Genomic DNA, 22,578 nt, shown 5'->3' with positions numbered 1-22,578 from the left:
AACGTGTCCTCCTCTTCAACACTAGGTGGTGATATGCGTCGTTTCAGCGGGTTAATACTGCCACCTTTCCGGTTGACCTATTACGTCACTTAATAATAAACAACTGGAGTCAGGTGGCAGACCGGCATTTTCGAACAAGATGGATAATCGTACAGCTTTGTTCATCTCGTACGTAATGTACACGTTACTGATTGGGCAGATAAGGTGCACGCTATCCCTCGTGGTCATGGTGATTTCGAGAGGCAGACAAGAACGCCGTATGCTGTTGGAGGGCTACAACAATAGCATGTCTTGTCTGTTCCGGGGTCATACGCCAGCGCGGGGGTAGTGGAGCATGCGCACATGCATTGTCTAGTTTAACTCCGATTACGGCGTATACATGCCGGAGAAAATCGAATTCCAATCGCATTATCTGGGTGTCTTAATCAGAGTTGGAGAACTTCATTATTAGTCGGAGTAATGTGTTTACATGCACTTCAGTTGTCCAGTTATAGTCGGATTAAGGCAATAATTCGTTTTGTTCAAGTGTCATGTAAACGTACTGACTGTTTCGGCTGAAATTCGACCATGCTGTTATGTGGGGACATGTAGTGACTTAAACCAACGGTGAGGTATGAGTAGAGGAAAAAAAGTCTGTTTGCCTCTAAGCTAATTTATACAATGTAAAATGCCATAGGCTTGTGCTAATGTTAGCATGTTGTATTTGTGGGGAAAATGTGTCCAGATAAAGACAAGTGTTTGTCTGTGAATGCTGCGAGTTATAGTGAAGCTTATTTGTGTACTTGTGTTTGAAATTATCGTTATTAAGCCATGTTTAATGTGTGTTTTGAATCAACTAAACGTTACAGCACTAAACAGAAACCCCGCCGCAGACTAGTGTCACAGACAAACCACTACACCAACCGGCCACCATATTGTTTCCTGTGGAAAAACGGCCAGGCTTGCATTACCTCGCCCACTGCCGGCGTTTATTCGTCGGCAGAGCATTCTGGCAGCTGCAGATTTTTCACCTCTTAAGCAAAAGCAAATGCCACAGTCCTTTTCCTCTGTTTTCTCATGTCATGTAGCACCAATTTCAAGAGTGTGTGCATCTTTTCTGCACAGACCGCTCAGTAAAAGACCATCTGTCCAGCAGTGAAATACTTCTTTAAGCAATGCACAGTCTGTGTATCAAATCGATTAAACAATGGCTCTGTATGTTTTATCCCATTATAACACAATACACAGTTGCTCCACACAGTCATTGCTGACATGTGAGAAACAGCTGATTCACACAAAACCAAAGAAGAAAAAAAAGCACACATACACAGACGTTCACATGCATGAAAGTGGATGCATGCATGACTTTTTCTTCCCCAGGGTGTGAATGTGTTTGTAGAAAGCTGATTATGTCCAACTGCCCACATCCAACCTCTGAGGAGACGCTGTCTGCTTACATTTATTCTCTTGGATTCCTCTCAGGCCTCAACCCAAAACTTATCCTGACCACAGAGGAGCAACAGAGAAAAGGAAAGTGAGAATGGACAAACAACAGGGAGTGTGAGAGAAGACTGGGCAGAAAAAGAGAAAGTGACTGTGCAGTGTGCACGAGAAGAGAACATGTTTATGAGTGTTTGTGGGCTGTGTGTGTGTGTTTAAGAGCATTCCTGAGTGTGTGTATGCACCTTTGTCCGCCCCTTCACTGTGTATTAGGAAAATCAGGAGGAAGCCAAACCCTGTCCTGTATCTTTTTATACCCTGGACCAGTGTTTCAACCCTCTCTGACAATAAGATAGCTGGTGATTTGTGTGTTACTATCTTTAGCAGAACATACGCTCTGCTGACCTATCAGTAACTGGAAAAGGAGATCTGAACTGGGGAGAGGAGCTGTGAGAGGGTGGGCACGGTGGCTCCACAGTGTGTGTGCGGATGGTCTCAGATGAGCCTGACCTGCTTTTTTGAAGGGAATATTGTGCAATACCTCGTGAAATCTGCTCCAGACACAGAGGCTGCTTTCTCAAAGATCAGCGCTAAGCCCAGCTCGGGCTTTCAAGACAGCTTTGGAACGAGATCAGGTGACAACTCATATTACGAGTTAAGGTGATACAGACAGTTGCTTTCTTATTTTCATATTCCCAAAACACTTTCAGTCCTCTTGGCATGAGAGTTTATCACCTTTTAGGGGCCTTGTCAGGAGAACTTACTAGCACAGTATATCATATTTGACTTTACAGACATTATAAACCTGCGTACAAAACAAAACAAATCAAATAAAGCCCTCCTTGTGACCAGCTTTGGTCTCCAGTGAAATGTGTCAGGTGCTTATCCCCTCACATTAGGAACAGTGCTGTTGACTCATGTCCTTATTCTTAGCACACTGCATCAAATGTCCTCTTAGTATAGTTTGGCTGGTACACTATCTATTTCAGTCCTATATGGACAAACATATGGTTAGTGGGAAGGACGTGAGGGGTGAGGGAGGAGAAAAAGAGAGTGAACAACACAGTCAAACCTCATCGGGAAGCCAGAGTTGTGGCTTTTAAATGCTTTCGCACTTTCAAACCTCGACCACGGCTAGATTTTATTTACTTCCAATGGTAATATGTGAAAGACGGGAGATAAACAGAGAGAAAGGGAGTAAAGAAAGGAATTGTATAGATGGAAGAATCACAACAACACACGCTCAGTGGGGCTCAGTGAGTCATAGCTCTTTGCTACACATATTAAAGGAACATGCAACCGTGAGACGGTAATTCTAGTTTAAATCTGTACCCAACCTGAAATGTAAAATCATCTTGTGGTTTTATGGCAGGTTACATTCAGACCATCGTTACTTCCTGAAGTCCAGTCATTACCTTGAGGTTGTCAGGCAACTATTCTCTTGGTCCTTGAGTCTGGTTTTCAAAGAGCAATGAAAAAATACACACTTAAGGCTAACGTACACAGGATAACATACTCTGCTCACAAACACATCAGGGCTACACAATTAATGAGAATATTATCAAAATGAAAGTATGGTAAGTACATTATCCAGATTGCAGGAGCTGTAACTTTTTGATGAAAGTAAAACGTTAAACAACATACCCTTGTAAATGAAGCATTGTGGTGCTTTGCAGATTTACCATGTATGTCAGGAAGAAGCCTGGTCTCAGTCTGAAGTCGTCCAAATCCGGTGCTTCAGTGACTTGCAGCGTCAGCAACCAATGAAAAAAGGCGTCCTTTAACATCAACATGATATGCAGCCAGTTTCCATAGTAGTTTAACGGCATCAGAGGGAAACGTGGCAGAAAAAGGACAAAAGTTAAGGTGGCGAAAGTCCAAGTGGGGCGGGCTGGAGGGGTGGTGGATGGGTCCATCAAACACTGACTTTCACCCAAGAGAGCGGTGTTTGCATCCCGTAATATTCTAAAGCCAAGCCCTGTTCTTTTTCCTAAACCCAACCATGTGTGTTTGTTGTTGAAGGAAAAGGACGTAAAAAAAATCCATGTCCAAACGTCGATATGTGACGAGGTCAGAGTGAGAATGTGTTGCAGGAAGTCAGAATGTCAGCATCAGTTTTGACTGTAGACTGTATATAAAGACTGTATATTTAGTTGATAGTTGTATATATTTACATATAGTCTGTTTTTGAGCAATGAGAATAAGTTTGAGGTGGAACAAGTGTGCAAAACTAGAGCAGTTTTCTTAAGGCATTTATCACATCCAAAATTGTTGCATGTCTAAAGATACAGTACAGGCCAAAAGTTTGGACACACCTTCTCATTCAATGCGTTTTCTTTATTTTCATGACTATTTACATTGTAGATTCTCACTGAAGGCATCAAAACTATGAATGAACACATGTGGAGTTATGTACTTAACAAAAAAAGGTGAAATAACTGAAAACATGTTTTATATTCTAGTTTCTTCAAAATAGCCACCCTTTGCTCTGATTACTGCTTTGCACACTCTTGGCATTCTCTCCATGAGCTTCAAGAGGTAGTCACCTGAAATGGTTTTCCAACAGTCTTGAAGGAGTTCCCACAGGTGTTTAGCACTTGTTGGCCCCTTTGCCTTCACTCTGCGGTCCAGCTCACCCCAAACCATCTCGATTGGGTTCAGGTCCGGTGACTGTGGAGGCCAGGTCATCTGCCGCAGCACTCCATCACTCTCCTTCTTGGTCAAATAGCCCTTACACAGCCTGGAGGTGTGTTTGGGGTCATTGTCCTGTTGAAAAATAAATGATCGTGACTACCTCTTGAAGCTCATGGAGAGAATGCCAAGAGTGTGCAAAGCAGTAATCAGAGCAAAGGGTGGCTATTTTGAAGAAGCTAGAATATAAAACATGTTTTCAGTTATTTCACCTTTTTTTGTTAAGTACATAACTCCACGTGTTCATTCATAGTTTTGATGCCTTCAGTGAGAATCTACAATGTAAATAGTCATGAAAATAAAGAAAACGCATTGAATGAGAAGATGTGTCCAAACTTTTGGCCTGTACTGTATATCCAACCTCAATTTGTGTCGACTTGTTGTCTAAACACAGAGCATTTTTGATGTTCGGTCTGGCGGGAGCTAGCAAGTAGCGCCGCTCATTTTGTGATTACTGTTGATAGTCCGAAACTTTGGCCCTTCATTAAAGTTTTCGGTACAGGTTTGATTTTCCGAGTTTTTCGCATTGGTCAGAAGCCTTTAGAGCAGTTTGACAGTAGTCAGTGAAGAAAATGTGGTGGCAGGACACAGCTGCGACAAGACAGAGGAACGAGTAACTCCAGTGGAGAGAGGCAAAGGAGGAAATGTGTCTTTTAATTTTGTCGGGTATTGTGAATTTCACAACAAATGGAACAATAAAACACATGGGAATCAGTGGCAAGGTTTCTACACGAAACGATTTTTTCGGATGACGGATTTAAAAAATGGCCTAAAGGCTTTTAGCCTGTTTGCTGATGCATGAAGCAGGTTAAAACATCTTTAGTAGGAAAAACTGAAACATTCTGAATTTTGCTTGTTTGCATCACGTCAATGTTAGGAAGAGGTGTTACCGTGTTTCTCAGAAGACACAACAGAACACACAAGTCAAACCTGCCCTGCTGATGTAGAACACATATTTTCTAGAGAGCAAAGCAGCCAGTCACATTCTCTCATCGTAAAAGCTGCACTTACAAAAATGACATCTAAGCCCATCTAATCAAAAAACAACCTTTTCTTTGTCGCCAGAATCTGAACCAGAAGAGTAAAACCCCCAAAGGATCCCTCGTCTATTGCCTTAGCCACTTGGCCACACCAACATCTATAATCAAGATTTATATTCTCAGAGTCAAACTCTGACTCAATATTGACTCAAATCAATATTCCTTTGTGAGGGAGGGCCTGAGGCTCTCAAACCTCATTACACCAAATAGATCTGCATTTTATCAGGAAGCCTCACATAGATAACATTTGGCTGGGGATTCCCATCTGACAGCCTTTGCTGTTTGGGCTAACTAGCAGCTGACATGATTGTAAAGACCCTCAAGCGCACCCTCTGGGTACTTCATCCTTTATCCTGTGTCTCTACCCTACAGCACTGTTATCAATATCTTGAAGAAATAATATAAATGACTAATTTCACAGTGCTATAAATGTTGTGCCTGTAATTGCTGGCCACATGATTAAATTCCCAGCAACATATAACTATAATAGCATGGTACAGAAAAGGTTCAAGCCTGCTGTGCTACTGCAATAGCTGAATGTGTCAACAACTTCATCAGGTGTCAACTTTAAATATCAGCCAGGCACTGAGACATCCCATACTGATGGAAATAAATGTTTCAAGCTGAGTTTCAAACATGTGACAGCACTCTGTGCCGCTTCTATTAGTGGAACAGGGGCTGGGTATCAGTGATTGATGGTAAAAATGTGTCTCTTGTCTGGTACGCATATAGCAACGTCTCCACCTGATATAGGAGTTTCATTCCCAATGAGAATTCATTTCTTCAATTCAAAACACGCAGCTTCTTTAACTCAATTATTTGCTGCAGAGGGGTAAAACAGTGAACAGTAGAAGTCCCAGGATCCTTAATCCTAACATTATGAAATATGAAATACACTCACTGGCCACTTTATTAGGTACACCTTGCTAGTACCGGGTTGGACTCCCTTTTACCTTCAGAACTGCCTTAATTCTTGGTGTCATAGATTCAACAAGGTGCTGGAAACATTCCTCAGAGATTCTGGTCCATATTGACATGATAGCATCACACAGTTGCTGCAGATTTGTCAGCTGCACATCCATGATGTGAATCTCCCGTTCCACCACATCCCAAAGGAGCTCTATTGGATTGAGATCTGGGCCCGTATTCACAAAGATTCTCAGAGTCCTCTCAGAGAGCTCCTAATTTAGTCTAAAAATTCCTAGCAAGGAATCTTAGCTTAAGAGTGATTCAGGAAGTTTCTGAGAGCAACTCTGAGCAAGGAGGGGACAAAAACTTTTATCTTAGTGAGGAGGTGTGGTTGACCCCGTTGCTAGGTATGACACAGTCTTCTAAAAGCTGTGATTGGTTGTTACAAAAAGAAAAAAAAAAAGCGCTCCTAGTAATGAATGGACAGTGAAATGAACCGATCATAGAACTTAGACTGTAGGCTATTAAGAAATGTGTAATTGTGAAAATATTTTTATGTCATGATGATGAAACTAACTAAGCAAAATTAAATTAATTGTTACACAGCTTCAAAATGTTTGAACGTACCTCATTCACATGCCGATTATTATATTGATTTGCTTATTATGTTTACTCGCCATGCTGGTAATTTTACTACTTAATCTATTTGATATTGATGGTGGACGCAGACTCAGCTGTCAGCAATTACTGTGATTGCTGGCCTCCTTGTAAAAAGCGGTTTGATTTGGCAGAATGACCAAAACAATGAATGGAATGGAGAAAAAAAGAACGAGAAAGCCGAACTGGACACAAGAGCAGTGCCTGCTGTTGGCACAGCTCGTGGAGGAGAACAAATGAGTTTTAAGAGGGAAATTCAGTCCCGGGATCACGGCACAAGGGAAGAGGTAGACTTGGGAGCGTATTACCCGACAAATCAATGCGCCGTTCCCTCTCCTTTTACGCACAAGCGATGAGTGTGAGAAACGCTGGTACGTGCTGCAATCCAAAGCGGGCGTTATTGCGTTACTACGCTGGGTGGGAAAAGTAAGCTCATCCCTGATGAGGTCAACCACAAACATTATCCCTGCACTATCAAGCCGGTAGTGTCTTATTAAGTCACTGTCGTTCAATATACGGAGAATATCTCTCCTTCCTCTCTGTCTTTCCGCCATCTTCTCTGTTTAAGACACTGTTAGGCTTCTTAAAAGTCCTCCTCCCTCTTCTTAACAGTTTTTCACCTTAGGAGCTCTCTTAAGGCCTAAGATGCTTTGTGAATAAATTTTATCTTACCAAGGGAAAATTCTAAGAAAAATCTTAGAATTCGAGGAATTCTAAGATTTTTCTTAGAATGACGTCACTAAGAGCTACTTTTAGTCTTAGGATTCTTTGTGAATACGGGCCCTGGTGGCTGTGGAGGCTACTGGAGTACAGTGAACTCATTGTCACGTTCAAGAAACCAGTTGGGATGATTTGAGCTTTGTGACATGGTGCGTTATCCTGCTGGAAGTAGCCATCAGAAGATGGGTACACTGTGGTCATAAAGGGATGGACACGGTCAGCAAGAATACTCAGGTAGGCTGTGGTGTTTAGACCATGCTCAGTTGGTACTAAGGGGCCCAAAGTGTGCCAAGAAAATATCCCCCACACCATTACACCACCACCAGCACCCTGAACCGTTGATATAAGGCAGGATGGATCCATGCTTTCATGTTGTTCACACCAAATTCTGACCCTACCATCTGAATGTTGCAGCAGAAATCCAGACTCATCAGACCAGGCAACGTTTTTCCAATCTTCTATCATCCAGTTTTGGTGAGCCTGTGTGAACTGTAGCCTCAGTTTCCTGTTGTTAGCTGACAGGAGTGGCACCTGGTGTGGTCTTCTGCTGCTGTAGCCCATCTGCTTCAAGGTTGGACGTGTTGTTGGTTCAGAGATGGTCTTCTGCAGACCTTGGTTGTAACCAGCGGTTATTTGAATTACTGTTGCCTTTCTATCATCTTGAACTAGTCTGGCCATTCTCCTCTGACCTCTGGCATCAACAAGGCATTTTCACCCAGAGAACTGCTGCTCACTGATTTTCTCTTTTTGGGACCATCCTCTGTAAACCCTAGAGATGGTTGTGCGTGAAAATCCCACTAGATCAGCAGTTTCTGAAATACTGTCACTTAAATCACTTTTCTGACCCCATTCTGATGCTTGGTGTGATCTTCAGCAGGTCGTCTTGACCTTGTCGACATACCTAAATGCACTGAGTTGCTGCCATGTGATTGGCTGATTAGCCATTTGTGTTGTGAGCAGTCTAACAGGTGTACCTAATAAAGTAGCTAGTGTGTGTAAAATATGTTATATAATATATATTAAAGAATGGAATCACAGAGTTGTTATGGTGAACAGCTGTAATAGCTACTCACTTCTTCCTGTTTGAGCAGATACACATTAAAGAGTAACATCAGTAGAAGAATCCCCACATTCTCTCTTATTGTACCAGAGAGACCAGGAATTTGTTAACAAACACAGTTTGCCTCATTAGCTGTGTTTACATGTAGCTTTTTGTTTCACTAATGATCAGGATAGAAATAGAAATAAATAACTACTCGGAGTCAAAATGTCTCACGTAAATAATCCCAGTAAGTGGCTTAAACCTTAACAAACTGTTCAGCAAATGCAAATTTGTCCTGTCAACAATCACTTTGATTAATATTTCATAAAAGCAGTCCTTACAGTGTCTGTATTTTATGTCTTTCTGCACATGCTCTGGAATCGAGTTAAGTAAAGATACTCTTCTGGGAAGTCTCCCCACTCCTGTAATTTACGGGCACTGTCTACCTTTTTCTGAGTGCTGAATGTTTCTCAGGGGAACCATCTTGAATAGGTGATGTTATCATTTTGGGGGACATAAACAGAAGGCTCATCTTCTGCTCAATAACTCCAGTGGTGTATTCTAATAAAACTGTTTCAGTGCAGTAGCACAGAGGACCAATAATGAGTGTTAACACAGGCTCATCTTTTGCTTGTTGTGGTGTGTGCGTGCAGTATTACTAATGTCAACAGCACTGCTTATGAAAACATTTTAACTAGTAGAGTATATAAAATGGAGAGACTATAAAGCATAGACTGTATAAAAATAATGGACATAGACACTGTGATGTCACTGTTTGGTTTGTGGACTCTTGTTTTTCGCCATCTTGGATTTTTGGAGCCAGAAGTGACCATATTGAAACAAAGGGTTAACCCTTAATTATGCATGACTTTAAGCCTTAATACAATGTGAATGGGTGTGTTGTACAAAAATTCACCCTGTACAGGTGTCATTAACGGGGAAAACAGCTATAGACACCAAAACTTTTGTTGTTGTTGTTGTTTTTTGTACCAGACTGTAAACATGTTTATGGCCCTGATCACACAGAAATCATTTTAGCAGCTGTAGGCAGCTTTTTGTAATTGTTTTTAATGATAATGAAGCACGATGCACCTCACATTTCAGCGCTCTAGGCCCCCGACATCATCTCTGCTTTTTTCCCATTGTTCAGTCGGATGATTTGAGAGGCGGTGGGACTTCTGTGGTGGTCACAGCAACAAGTATACAGCTCGTAAACAATGGAGGAGAAACAGGTGGTGGTGGATGGTGGATGCTGGCTACCCAGACCTATACGGCCTGATGATCGGGGCCTATTTCTGCTGTAAAGCTGGGGTCTGTGGGGATTGACTCACTTTTGGGGTCAACCTCAAGTGGCCATTTAAGGAACTGCAGTTTTGGGGACTTCTACATTGCCTTCATCTTTCAGCCCCGGTGGTTGCCACTTAATATGGAGAAGGGATATCAACAGTTAACCACAGAGAACAGTTCTGCTAGTTTACACGTATCCCTCTATAGGTTCATTTTGCTGCTCCTTGGTTTACTGTCCTGCGCTCCAACGTCTGGCGGGAGCTAGCAGGTGGCGCCACTCATTTTGTGATTACTGTTGACAGCATCCTGACCCAAGCGCATTGCTGTGGAAACATTATGCCCAAGCCAACAGAAATTAAAATAAAAAGGGAGGACATTAACATCATAAACACCTGGACAGTTCACCACCATTAAATGGGTAAGGCTTTGAAAGGTGGCGCTAAAGCTCACAGAATCATGTGTTATCACAGATTTTTAAATTGCTGCTCTTGGCTCCTGGAAAGTTTATTAATTCTCTATGGATAAATGAATTCATAGTACAGTGTCATAATTGACCTTATTTGCAGTTAGAGGTGTCCTTTCAACAGTTTTACAGAGGCCTCTTTTATCATGGTGGCCTCGGGGGAAAATGCTTTTCAGGCTGAAATACCACAAGTGGTTACTAGGAAAAATTGTCTGCAAGGATGAGCAACATTTCTGGGGGCCTGGGTACGATACAGCAGTCTTATGTGGCTCTTTGTCAAATCCAATGTAGCATTTGAAAGATGTGGGTGTTTACCAGGCAAGGAGTGTCTCATAAAGGATGCTATACAGTTGCATTATGGGAAATGCAAGCATTTTTGGAGCATGACCCACACTAAAAGTCAGGTTATCTCAGCCTCAGCTGCTTTAATATTCACTATTCCTTTTGTAATGGTCCCTTAATTTTATGGTGTGGTACCTTGGAATACAGTTTTAGGTGATATGGGAATTGATGGAGAACAGGTACTGAAATCCAAATGTTTTGATTTGTTAACCTCAGAAATATAATCTATAAATTCTCCTCTGGTCCCACACACAAAGCACATACTCAAACAAATAGCATATAATCAGTGTCTGCAGTTTCCTGTGGAAGGGAAGGCAGAGTCTAAATGATGATCTTTATGTTGTGGTTCACTGAGAGCCTGCGGCCTCATTGTAAGTCTGTATACGTTTCTATTTTGTGAGTGCGTGTGTATGCGCATCAGTATGTACCCAACCATTACCATGTCTATTGTGTGCGGCTGTCAAGCCACCGTGAATGCGACTGGAGCTTCAATTGCAGGGTGGGAGGTAGAAGCCAACAGCTTAGGGTTTAGGGACAACGTTATATTTTCATCTCTGGCTTGACAACAGCATTTACATTCTCGAGTCCAGTCTGGAAGTGAGATGACAGAGAGGAGATGTAACATTACAGTGTCTGAGCTGATTTAGTTTTACAGATTAGCCGTCGCTCTGTGAAGCACTTGTGTTGCTACCCAGGAATAAAGCATCACACATAATATAATATTTGTAATGACTGCTCATAAAATGCCGGCAGAAGCTAAAATAAAGCTAATTTCTCCCCTTATGATGGTGCTCATCTCAACCAGCAATCAGCATTACTGCTTTGTAACATCAGCACAGTCACTAGACAACCACTGGGATCATTACTGTCATCTGCGGCATCACTGTTATCACCATCACTGTCATTGTCACCATCTGCATCATCCTAACCACACCCGATTGTTCTAGTTATCTGCTCATAAAATTTCCAACTTCTCTCCTCTTCCCTTAAGCTACCTGTAGCAGAGACCCCTGCAGGGTTATGCTAATAGCAGCTTTTCTCCTGAGACAGCTCGACTATTGGCTTCAATAAAGACTGCCTTCCCGCTGGGGACTTAGCTGGCTCATTGCTGTCTCTGACTCCACAACCTGTCACATGGTGTTACAGTGCTGCGCTTTCAAATGTCAGCCCACACATACCTGTTTGCCTGTGGAGGACGCTTATATCACTGATTCATTTTAGGAGATTGTGTGAGAGAGTGTGTGTGTGTTCGGCAGAGGTCACTTGGGACTATGCACTGTGCTGTTTTCGAGGTAATGGGTGTTGTTGTGCCGTGAAGTGTGCATTCAGAACTGAGGTGGGGTTTTTAAGAGTTTGTGTTTTGTGCAAAACTAGATGGATGGCCAGTAGGGGACCATTGTTGAATATTTCATTATTTTAAACAATCAGGAAGTAGGGTAAGCTCATATAACTCAACTGAAACTGTGCCGGATAAACAGAACATAACACTGCCTTATCCTCAGGGGGCATTAAAGGAAAAGTTTGACATTTTGTGAAATACACTTACTTACGTTCTCGCTGAAAGTTAGATGAGAAGATCGATATCCCTCTCACGTCTGTATGGTAAATATGTGTGAAGCTCTCCTGCCAGCAACCAGTAAGCTTTACACCGTATGAAGACCGGAAACAGGAGGGAAACAGAAAGGCCCTGATCACAAAAGCTTGCTGCGCCTTTTAATTGCCAGGCAGCCACACCATCACCTCATTATTCTAACCTTCTTGTGTAATCAGTCTACCAAGAATTAATTTATTTTATTCATTTCACAGTAATTAGTATCTAGTCCCTAAAATGTTGAGGCAGAGGCTACTTGCTGTAGCTCTGGTTGAGGGTGAGAGACCGTCAGCAAATAGTGTATTGGGCACAGGGAAACTGAGATCTGTGTGGGTACATGAGACCCTAAGAAAGAGGGTGGATCATGGGGAGTACCACCAGTTGGTCCAGGAGCTTCATCTCGATGATGGCTATTTCCAGGCATATTTTAGGATGACTCGGGGGCAGTTTGACAACCTGCTGTGTATCATTGGCGCAACCCACCAGTTTCTCCTTCATTGTTTACCAACTGTAAACTTCCTGTCTTGACCACCACAGGAGGCCAGCCTCTCAAATCCGATTGGATGACGGGGAAGAAAGTGGAGATGACACTGGGTGCTTCTCCTCTCTGAGTTGGTTTTGTCAACTCGAGGAGGTCAGAGTGCTCCGGCAAAAACACCAGGCGCCGAGAGCACAGAAACGTGAGGAGCGCATAAACATGAGGCATGTAGCAACGCAAAGGCAGCATCTTCATTGTCATTAAAAACAGTTATAGAAAGCCTCCTCCAGCTACTAAAACGCTTTCTGTGTGATAGGGACCTCACGTCATGGAGTTTCCTCTGGTTGCCTGACAACTGGCCCTGGTGAAGAAAAAATCCAGCAACCCTAACTTTTGTTTTTTATATTGATTAAACAAATCAGATGTCAGATTTTAAGTAAGCAGAGCCAGGCTAGTTGCTCTCCCTGTTTCCCGTCTTATTGTGACGGCCCCTGAGGTGCTGGGTTGGTTACCAGTGACTGTTTTGTTCTGTTCTAGAAGGCATCGCGGGAGTGCAGTGGCTGATTCGGAGCACCTGAGCCGAGTGCTCCTGGGGAATTTAAACACAGCTCCAGTGTTGCTCGGTCAGTGTTGCTCCAGTGTTGCCTCCAGCGTCGGCACGTTTTGGCCTTTATTTGCTTTTTGTTTTGCTTCAGTTTAATTATTCCTTCAATTACCTTACTAACTAACTAAAGGAATATTTCACCCCCACATCACCATTTGTATATCAGTTACCCACCCCGTGTTACATTGAATTAATGAAGAATACTTCCCACATGTTTCTGGTGTGCAGAGAATCTGAAAACTGAGACAATTCTTGATGAATTAAAATCATATGGGTCTGCATTCAGTAACGGTAAAACTATATCAAAACATCCATTTACAAACCCTCACAAAACTCGCGCAGGATAATCCAAGTCTCATTTATCCAGTTATATGCTCAGTACTTCCCAAACAGACATCCCTTTCAATTGGGGAACTCAGCTGAAAGTGAAACTTATCTATGCTCTCCTTTAAGCCAGACTGCATTGATAAAAAACAGTAATTTTACCTTGCTGAACACAGGAGCTGCTGGTCTACTGCTGGTAGTTTGTTTGTGTTATTGTCTGACGTCTGACTTTGGTGTTTTAAAGGGTTAGTTTGGATTCAACAAAGTCACAAAATAACTCAAATAAACAAAGTGATTGAGGCAGCGGAATACACCAGCAGCTCCTGTGTTCAGTGAGGTAAAATTGCAGTTTTTATCAATGGAGTCTGGCTTTGAAGAGAGCATAGATAACTTTCACTTTTAGTTCAGTTTCAGCTAAGCTGCCAACCTAATCCTAGGTATTCTTCTTCTTTCTTCTTTCTTCTTCCGAGGAAATCCTACTTCCCATGGGTGAAAACTCACCAAACTTTGCACAAAGGTCCAGTCTCATGCCAGATATCCTCAGCTGTAAACTCAAGCCAATAGTCCTGATGGTGGTGCTACAGCAAGTGTCTAAAGTTCAAAACTTTGAAAATTCATAACAAATCAACCATACGTGCTACAACTTCACAACTTTCATCAAACTGTAGAAGAACTGAAGAAACTTTTGTACACTTAAACCTATTAAAAATTATGAAGTTCATCACTGTTTTTTTTTTCAAAAACTGTAAAACTTATTAAACCTATCTCCTCCCTCAATTTTTGCTCAATTGACACCAAACTTGCTACAGAGCATCTTCAGACTGTCCTACACAAACTATTCTTCTCAGATTTTTGATTTATCAAAAATTGAGCCTACAGTGCATCAAAATGTTTGACTGTAAACAGTATTGTAAACATATACATGCAAATTCTTGCTAAATAAATCTTCAATGTTCATGAAAAAAATGATAAAATTCTAGAGTCATGGTAGATGATGTGTGGCAAATTTCAGAATTTTATCTCAAAAACTGAATTTTTTACAGCATTTTGAATTTTGCTCTAATGTGAACAATTGGAGTCAATGTAAAAATGGCAATTTTAAACATCAGTTTTTCACTTATGGAGCAAATCAATCATTGTTACAAACAAATTACCAACATCTCCATGCTGTCTAGATGCAATATGTGTATTTTCAGATTTTTGTCTTAATAACTGAATTTTTTTTTACAGTGGTTTGAAATCTGCTTTTCCATGCATGGACGGCTACTAAACCTGCACGTCTGGCTTAGTCAGTTTGTGAAGCTACACATGAATTGTCACTGACTAATTAGCTCAGTGAGATAGAAATTGATTCTTATTCTCAAAGGTTGTGAGTTCAAGCCTCAGCTGATGCAAAAGGCAGATTGTGTTGCTAAATTCCTAAATGTCTTCCAATTCTTCTGCTTGTTGCTCAGAATTGCCTAAAAATTCCCAGACCCAACCCATCGCTGCGCAGCAGCTATAAGTTAATTAGTCATTCACCGTGGATGCATGCGTGAAAAACACAGTTTTCTTCAGAAATTCAATGTAACACAGGATGAGTAACTGATAAACAAATGGTCATCTGAGGAATGAAGTATGCCTTTAATATGGTTTTAATGGTGTGTCACAGTCAATCATGATCACAACAGGAAATAGAGTAGTTTCCACCATCATCACATAAAGCCGCCTTCTGTATAATGCCAGCAAAATTCATTACAAGGATAAATGATGTCCATGATGGTACAGATTTTGCTGTGACACCTGTCAATGTTAGTGTGACTCCCAGTTAGTTATTTTAGAGTTCTGACACATAACACAATGTGAGACAGGGTTTCTATGTAAGACGCCTGCGGTCCACAGTGGAACTGGCTTCTTGTGGCTCTGCCCATCACTCTTTACTATTTCAGTCCCCTCCTATATCTCTCCCTCTGTTCTCTCATTTCTCCATCCATCCATGTCTCTGCTAACCTCTCCATCATGTCACCAGTCTATTCTTTCCTTCCTACCTCTAACTTTCCATCTTTCTTTCTCTCCATCTGCTCTCTCAACCCCCCACCCATCCCATCCTTCTCAGCTAGCTGGCTGGGCTGCTGACGTCTGCAGTAGCGATGGAGCGCGGCCAAGGACTGCCTTAAATCACACTGATTTCTAATGAAATGCACACACACACACACACACACACACACACAAGTACATCGCACATATGTGAGCCGAGGTGTGTGCAAGGCATATACACAAGTGTGTGCACACCCCCACACACACGCATGTACAGATGCATTCACACAAACTCGACACAAACATTTTATCGCATAACTTTGTGTAATTGTACTCGCTGTTGAAAATGAATAAATAAAAACATGAAGGAAGTCTCTCTGCATGTCTGACAGTTTAGTGCTTCATATTTGATGAAGGCTCCTGGTGAGAGGCAGGAATATTTCCTCCGCTGAGCTCACACAGTGAAATGTGCCCTATTTTAACTTGCCTTCTGTAGCAGTGTCACAACAACTCCAATAAAGCTCCCTGTATTTACCCTCTCAAGTATCTCTTTTGGTGCTTTGAGGTTTTTTATTTTTTTTATTTTGTTGTAGTTTCCCTGGAGAAAGCCCTTAGCTGGGAACATCAGATTACATAAAGTAGAATTTTTTCCAACATCTAATGTGCTGAAATGTGTATAAAATCTAAGTCTGGGTAGTTGTCTGTCTCCAGATATAGCCAGCATGCCCATGACATTGTTTACTAAAAGAGCCTCATACTGGAGGGATTCAACTCACCTACTGCTTTTTTTTTTTATAAAACCTGGAAACTGTCCAGTTGCTTGGCTCCTGCTTCAATGCTGTACACAGAAGATAGCCCGTCTGTTCTGTATTACATTTTTCACTCAGACATCCCCTCCCCTGAGCCCAGAAATCTGTGTTACCTGACCCATATTTTTAAATATAACCAATAGAAAAACATCTTCAGCTTCTGATTCAGTCAATTCTGAGACAGGACACTGTATACTCGAACTAAAATGTCTGCTCAAGTCATTCACCTACAGATCGCATTTCAGCGACACGGATCGACGTGACCCTCTGCTGCTCCTTCACTTCCATTTCCTCCTCTTTTTGGCTGCAGCCGGCCGCCAGAAAAACTCACAACACTGCCAGTAATCCTCTGCGATGGCTGACAGCACAGCAGGCACTATATCACATGATGGGATTGACGTTTTATAGGTCTACTGTGCACTGCTATCAGCCCAAGGGAGGGAGAAGCATGAGCGAGGGACGAAGTATAAATCAGGACTGAAATGCGGCTTCTGTAAAACTCCATAGCACCTCGCAGAGAGGAGGATGTCTGTAGGGTTTTTGCTTTACCAAACAAACATTCCCCAGTCTTGTGGAGGAGTGTGTTTGGCTCCACTGACTGTCAGAGTGTTGTGTTAAAGCTGCTAACATTGCACCACTTCACCGTGCCATGCAGCAGCAATCTTGAGTTAAACTAATTTGAAGCAAACCTAAGATTTAGTGTAAATCACCAGATAAGCGCACTTGTTTTCCTTTACCTCCTTTCCCTCCTTAATCATTTAATCCTCCTTAACATAAAACAGTCTTTTCTTTCCACCTTCCTCAGGCTGCCGGTGTAGCTCGGCTCACTGCTATGCCAGGGTATGTGGGAGAGAATGAGAGACACTTTATGACCCTCCAATTATTCCCGAAGAGCTCGGTTTCTACCCCTCTCTATGCGTCAGCACAGAAACAGCATGACAACGAGTTTTCACTGTTGGCAAGAGGGAACACATCAGCGGAACGACACATGCTGAAGAAGGTTGGAGGGCAGGCACAGTGAGGTTCACTATCGTGGTGATGAATCAAGTAAAGTAATGTAATTTGTGGGAGACGGAATTATAGTTTTCACCTGTATGCAAGTGGGAACATGTCAAAACAGTGGCAAGCAGAAGACACTGACATTTACGCTGAGGGCAAATTGTTGAGTCATAAACCAAAATTTATATAGACCATAATTATGTCACATCAGTGACTAAAGATTAATGTTTGCTAAGCTGGTGTGATAGTGGTAGTTATTTCACTTGCAATAATTCACTCAGTGACACTCATTTCAGTCTGTTAACCACAACTACGACGTCTGTATGAAAATCACCAATGCACTGCATGAGATGAGACGTCTGTATGAAAATCACCAATGCACTGCATGAGATGATACGTGCCTGAATACAGAGGAAGTCTTTTTTTATACAATTAAAATCAGTATCTTTTCTCTCACAAGCCAATAAAGCAGAACAGAGAATTGTAACTTATCTGTTGTGGTGTTTAAAACGTAATGCAATGTCTCAAGGTGCGTAAGATATGGCCAGAATTTTACTTTTAACTTAAACAGAATGTAAAGACGTAACAGTTTCAACGTTATGTCAAAGGTGCTATGTGCTGTATTGCAGAGATCAGGCCCCCAGGAAGTTTGCCAGGCTTTGGAAGCAGTTTTCATAGTGACCAAATCATAGAATTAAGTCCGTCACATGATGCCATGGTGCCCAAAAAGACTTTTTCTCATGGACCAACATGGCTATAAAGTGGGATTTATACTTCTGTGTCAAATCAAGACCATACCTACGGTGTAGACTCTGTCGAAACAGACCTCCTGTCTATTTCTGTAAGCTGAAACCATTTCCCTCAGTGGAAACAAAGCTTTTATTTAAGAAACAATAAATTGTGAAGACAATAAAGCCTCCACAAAATAGCATTTTAAGTCTCGTGTGTGATTTATCCTGGCTTCATATGAGCAGAGGAAATCTCCGCTCATTTATACAATGTAAAATGCCATAGGTTCGTGCTAATAATGTTAGCATGTTGTATTTGTGGGGAAAACATGTTTAGAATAAGACAGTTGTTTTGTCAGTGAACCTTGTGAGTTGTGATGGAGCCCAATTTCGTAACGTTACCTTTGTTAAATGTTGCTGTTGTCCCTGGCTTCGGTTGAGTAGAGGAAAAGTCCGCTAGCTGCTACGCTAATTTATACAATGTAAAATGCCATAGGCTTGTGCTGAAAACATTAGCATGTTGTATTTGTGGGGAAAATGTGTCCAGCAATAGAAAAATATTTTGTCTGTGAATGCTGTGAGTTATAGTGAAGCTTATTTGTGTACTTGTGTTTGAAATGGTCTCTATTAAGCCATGTTTAATGTGTGTTTAATGTGTGTTTTGACTCAAATAAAGTTTACAGCACTTCACAGAAACCCTGCTGCCCACTAGTGTTTTGGAGGTGTAACTGCAGAGTGACACAGACACACCACCGCACAAGTATAAATGCTCACATTGGCACAGGCCACGTGCGTAGGCCAGGGTCTGCATAGGGCTCGTGCACGAGTATAAATCCTGCTTAATTCTGTAAATCAGTGGATACATTTTTAAGCGTCACAACCTCTGCAAAATGATGTGTTTCACCCCATTCAAGTTACCAAAGCATTAAACCGGGAGTAGCAGGCTCAGCTGGTGGAAGTCTTCAGTGCGCCTGCTCTATGGGCCACACAGTGAAGAAGCAGTACATGTTTTAATCAACAAATAAAAGGGAGAAACACATCCTCATCTGAGAACGAAATCTAAACTGATCCAGTCTTTGGGAGGATCTCACAATCAGAGATGTTATTTAAACACTGTTGAAGGATGACGTCGGTGCCTCTCACTTCATCACGGACTTCATGAAGTCTATCAGCTGTGTCACCCTCATTTGTTTGTTTACTGGCAGATATTAAAGGTCATTAGATAAAGTATGTCAAGAAAGCAGAGTGGGGCCAGAAATAATATGAGCCAATCAGTGTGTTGGAATATGAATAATTCTGCTGTTATATTTACAAACCCCAAACAGACTGTTTCATATGAGGTGGTTGTTTATGTGAGTACGTTTTCAGCAGCAGCATAGTTAGTTTTGATGGTGGGAATCTTTTCTGTTATTATTGTTTTTGTTGCTGTGTCTTCCTCTCTCCCTCGTTCCTCTCTGTCTGATGAGCGCTGTTGGTCTGGTGTAGTCTTGTGTTTACACGCTGCCGCTGCTCAGTGGGCTTTCTCTACAAATCGTGGTCCACGCAGTTGACTCAGACACCACTGTGTGCTGGGTTCAGTCCATGTGTTTGTGCTATACTGTATGAGACAGAATGGGCGAGTATGCGAGATCGAGAGAGAAACATGAAGTGATAGAAGTCCCCCCCTCCCTCCTTTTTAATTTTCTATCTAACCTTGCTTCAGCACTGATGTTCTTATGCAACGCCACCCACTGAGAACCCATCAGCACCTCCCACACACACAAATACACATACACACAGTCGGCCTACACGCAAGGAGTAGCCTTGAGCATATTTGTTCTGTGTGGGAGAGGAGTGACATCATTTAGTCCACCTGTGTCGCGTGTGCAAAACAAACACTACAACATAAAAACAGCACTGTCTGATTCAGAGATGGTAACTACTGAATTTGCATTTTAACCAGACTTCACCGATGAACACATCTTAACCAGAGAGGGAGGAGAGGTGCACTTCAATCATCTGTGTCGAGCTGGAGAGAAAATATGGCCGACATTGACACCACTACTTAAAGGTCCAGTGTGTAGGATTTAGGAGGATATAATGGCAGAGATGGAATATAATGTTTTCTTTAGTGTATAATCACCTGAAACTAAGAATAACTGTGTGTTTGTCACCTTAGAATGAGCTGTATGTATCAACATAGGGAATGGGTCCTTGTCTGTGTTGCACTGCCATGTTTCTACAGTAGCCCAGGACAGACGAACCAAACACTGACTCTGGATAGTGCCATTCATGTGTTTGCATCAGCCACTGTAGTTCGCCACCTATCCGTAACGAGATTATTGGAAAAATGCTGATTTTTTTACGTGAAACTGCTTATTCAGTCTCCTCTCCTCAGATCGGGTATCGGCGCCGATCACGTTATTTTTACAAAATCAGAATCGGTAATAAAAGATCAGAGGAATCAAAACAACAAAAATGGTCAGGTTTTTCATCTATGTTGTTCATTGCTGCCTCCACTTTCCAATGTACAGTATAATACTTCCAAACTGCTGACATTAGGCCTGTTTCCACCGCAGGAACTTCGGGGTAATTTTACGAGGCCGGGGCCGTTGGTGTGTGTCTCCACTGCAGGAACCACCCCCGAAGGACAGAGTTCCGGAACTTTTACAGGGGCTAAACAAGTCCCTGCCTCGGAGTAGGTACTCAGAACGGCCCCAAGAAAATCCTGGCTGGGGCTTGGGGATAACTTGGTGCTGATTGGATATACTCAAGGCGGGATGTGACGTTTTGTAAATAACAACATGGTTATCGTAGATTAGCTGGGCTAACCGTTAGCTGTTAGCAGTATCTATAATAACTCAATAAACGGTCCGTGAAAAAAATATTTTTTCCAGTGGATATCTTAGTTACAACATGATTGAGCTAGCAAAGCAGTTTTGTGTTGCTATGTGTGGTATTTATTCAGTTTTGGGAAATCACGATGTCTAGAAAGCATCAGCTGACAGGGACAGCTAACAGCAGCAGCAAAGCAGGACGTCATCTGTTAAAAGCCTCCCGTTGTCGGATACAACATGAAACTACTCCAGTTAGCTCAATCATGTTGTAACTAAGACATCCGCTGGAAAAATATTTTTTTCATGAACCGTGACCTGATTTATTACAGACACCACTAACGGCTAACAGCGTCCCTACGCCCCTACATCGCCTCGGTCAAAATGGTTGCGCAACGATTACGTCACATCCAGAGGCAGCCGGTAACTTTACAGGAACCTCCCTCCTAGTCCGCTCTCTCAGTGGAGACATGGTGGTTGTGAGGGCCGCACAAGATGACGTTCCTGTAGTAGTTCCTGCCCCCCAAATAGTACCAGGAACTTCTTCAGTGGAAACGGGCCTATTTTCGCTGCCGTTAGCATGCTGGCTGTCCATGCCAAAACAACAAGTTATCTGTCTGAACCACACTCCCCGCCTGCCCAACGTTAACACACTCATTTCGACACTCCTTTACGACAGGGCCTGCCGTAAATGAATGTGTTTACGTTGGGCAGGTGGGCGAGTTCAGATGGGCAGCTAGTAACGGTAGCAAAATGTCAGCAATATGGAACTTTTATACATTGGAAGGCGAAGGCAGTACAACAGCCACTTGTAAAATGTGCAAGTCTAGCGTTTCGTGAGGGGGAAAAGACAGAGCTCATTTCAACACAACCAATTTGATACGCCACCTGGAAAGGAAACATCCATCACAGCATGCCGAGGTCGAGGCAGCAAGTAAAAAGACACAGAACCAAGTGGAGGCTTTGAAAAGGAAAGAGAAATTTCCCTAGGACCACGATAAAGCCAAAAAGATCACAGCCAAGATAAACAAACCTTATGGGACAACATGGATGCATTCTTTTTTTTCCTTTCGTAATACTTTGCAAAATATTGGATTGGACTCGGTATTGGACTCGGTTTCAAAATAAAGGACTCGGTATCGGATCGGATGCAAAAAAAAATGTGATTGGGACATCCCTAGTACCTGCAGACAAAAGCCAAAAACAGCACGCGCCAAAAAATATTCTAGTTTCTACGATCAGGCTTACACGTCACCATCTGCACTGCCAATTTCCCATCTTCAAAATGTTCATAGGCATGGGTCAAACTTTGTCCCATCAAGTCTGTTTCTATAGATCACAACTTTTGTGTGGGAAGTGGCATACACTTCTTTCAGGCCTCATGTCATGCGCACGAAATATTTGTAAATGAGAACCCTGGTCTGTTTGTTTCGGAGAGGAAGAGAATTCTGGGAATAGTATGGCTCCAGATAAAAACCTTCTCAACGATGAACACTGAAGGGCTAAAAGTTAACCAACAATAACTTTCGCCCCTGCTTAAAACAGTAATAACATTAAAGTAAGCAGTTGCGACACATTCTCACTCCGACCTCATCGCATATCGCCGCTTGGTCGTGGACTTTCAATGTCTACATATGCCATGCAAG

At 42.2% G+C, this 22,578-nt stretch overlaps 1 long non-coding RNA gene across 6 annotated transcripts in view; it reads left to right on the top strand.

Moving 5' to 3' along the window:
- Window positions 1-22,578, top strand: part of LOC144458584 (uncharacterized) — a 179,578-nt gene that overhangs the window by 37,155 nt on the left and 119,845 nt on the right. For 2 of the 6 annotated variants that reach the window (XR_013487962.1, XR_013487961.1), the window contains exon 1: window positions 1,761-2,054. The exons of 1 other annotated variant lie outside the window; for it this stretch is intronic. This is a non-coding gene — a long non-coding RNA (uncharacterized LOC144458584). Of the gene's footprint in view, window positions 1-1,760; window positions 2,055-22,578 lie in introns of those variants that run through there. 3 more of the 6 variants (XR_013487959.1, XR_013487958.1, XR_013487956.1) reach the window with 3 other exon arrangements.

Source organism: Epinephelus lanceolatus, chromosome 18 (assembly GCF_041903045.1).
Source record: "Epinephelus lanceolatus isolate andai-2023 chromosome 18, ASM4190304v1, whole genome shotgun sequence".
In the NCBI taxonomy this organism is placed as follows: Eukaryota; Metazoa; Chordata; class Actinopteri; order Perciformes; family Serranidae; genus Epinephelus; species Epinephelus lanceolatus.
The sequence above is the reverse complement of the archived record's forward strand: the minus strand, read 5'-3'. Positions and strand labels throughout refer to the sequence as shown.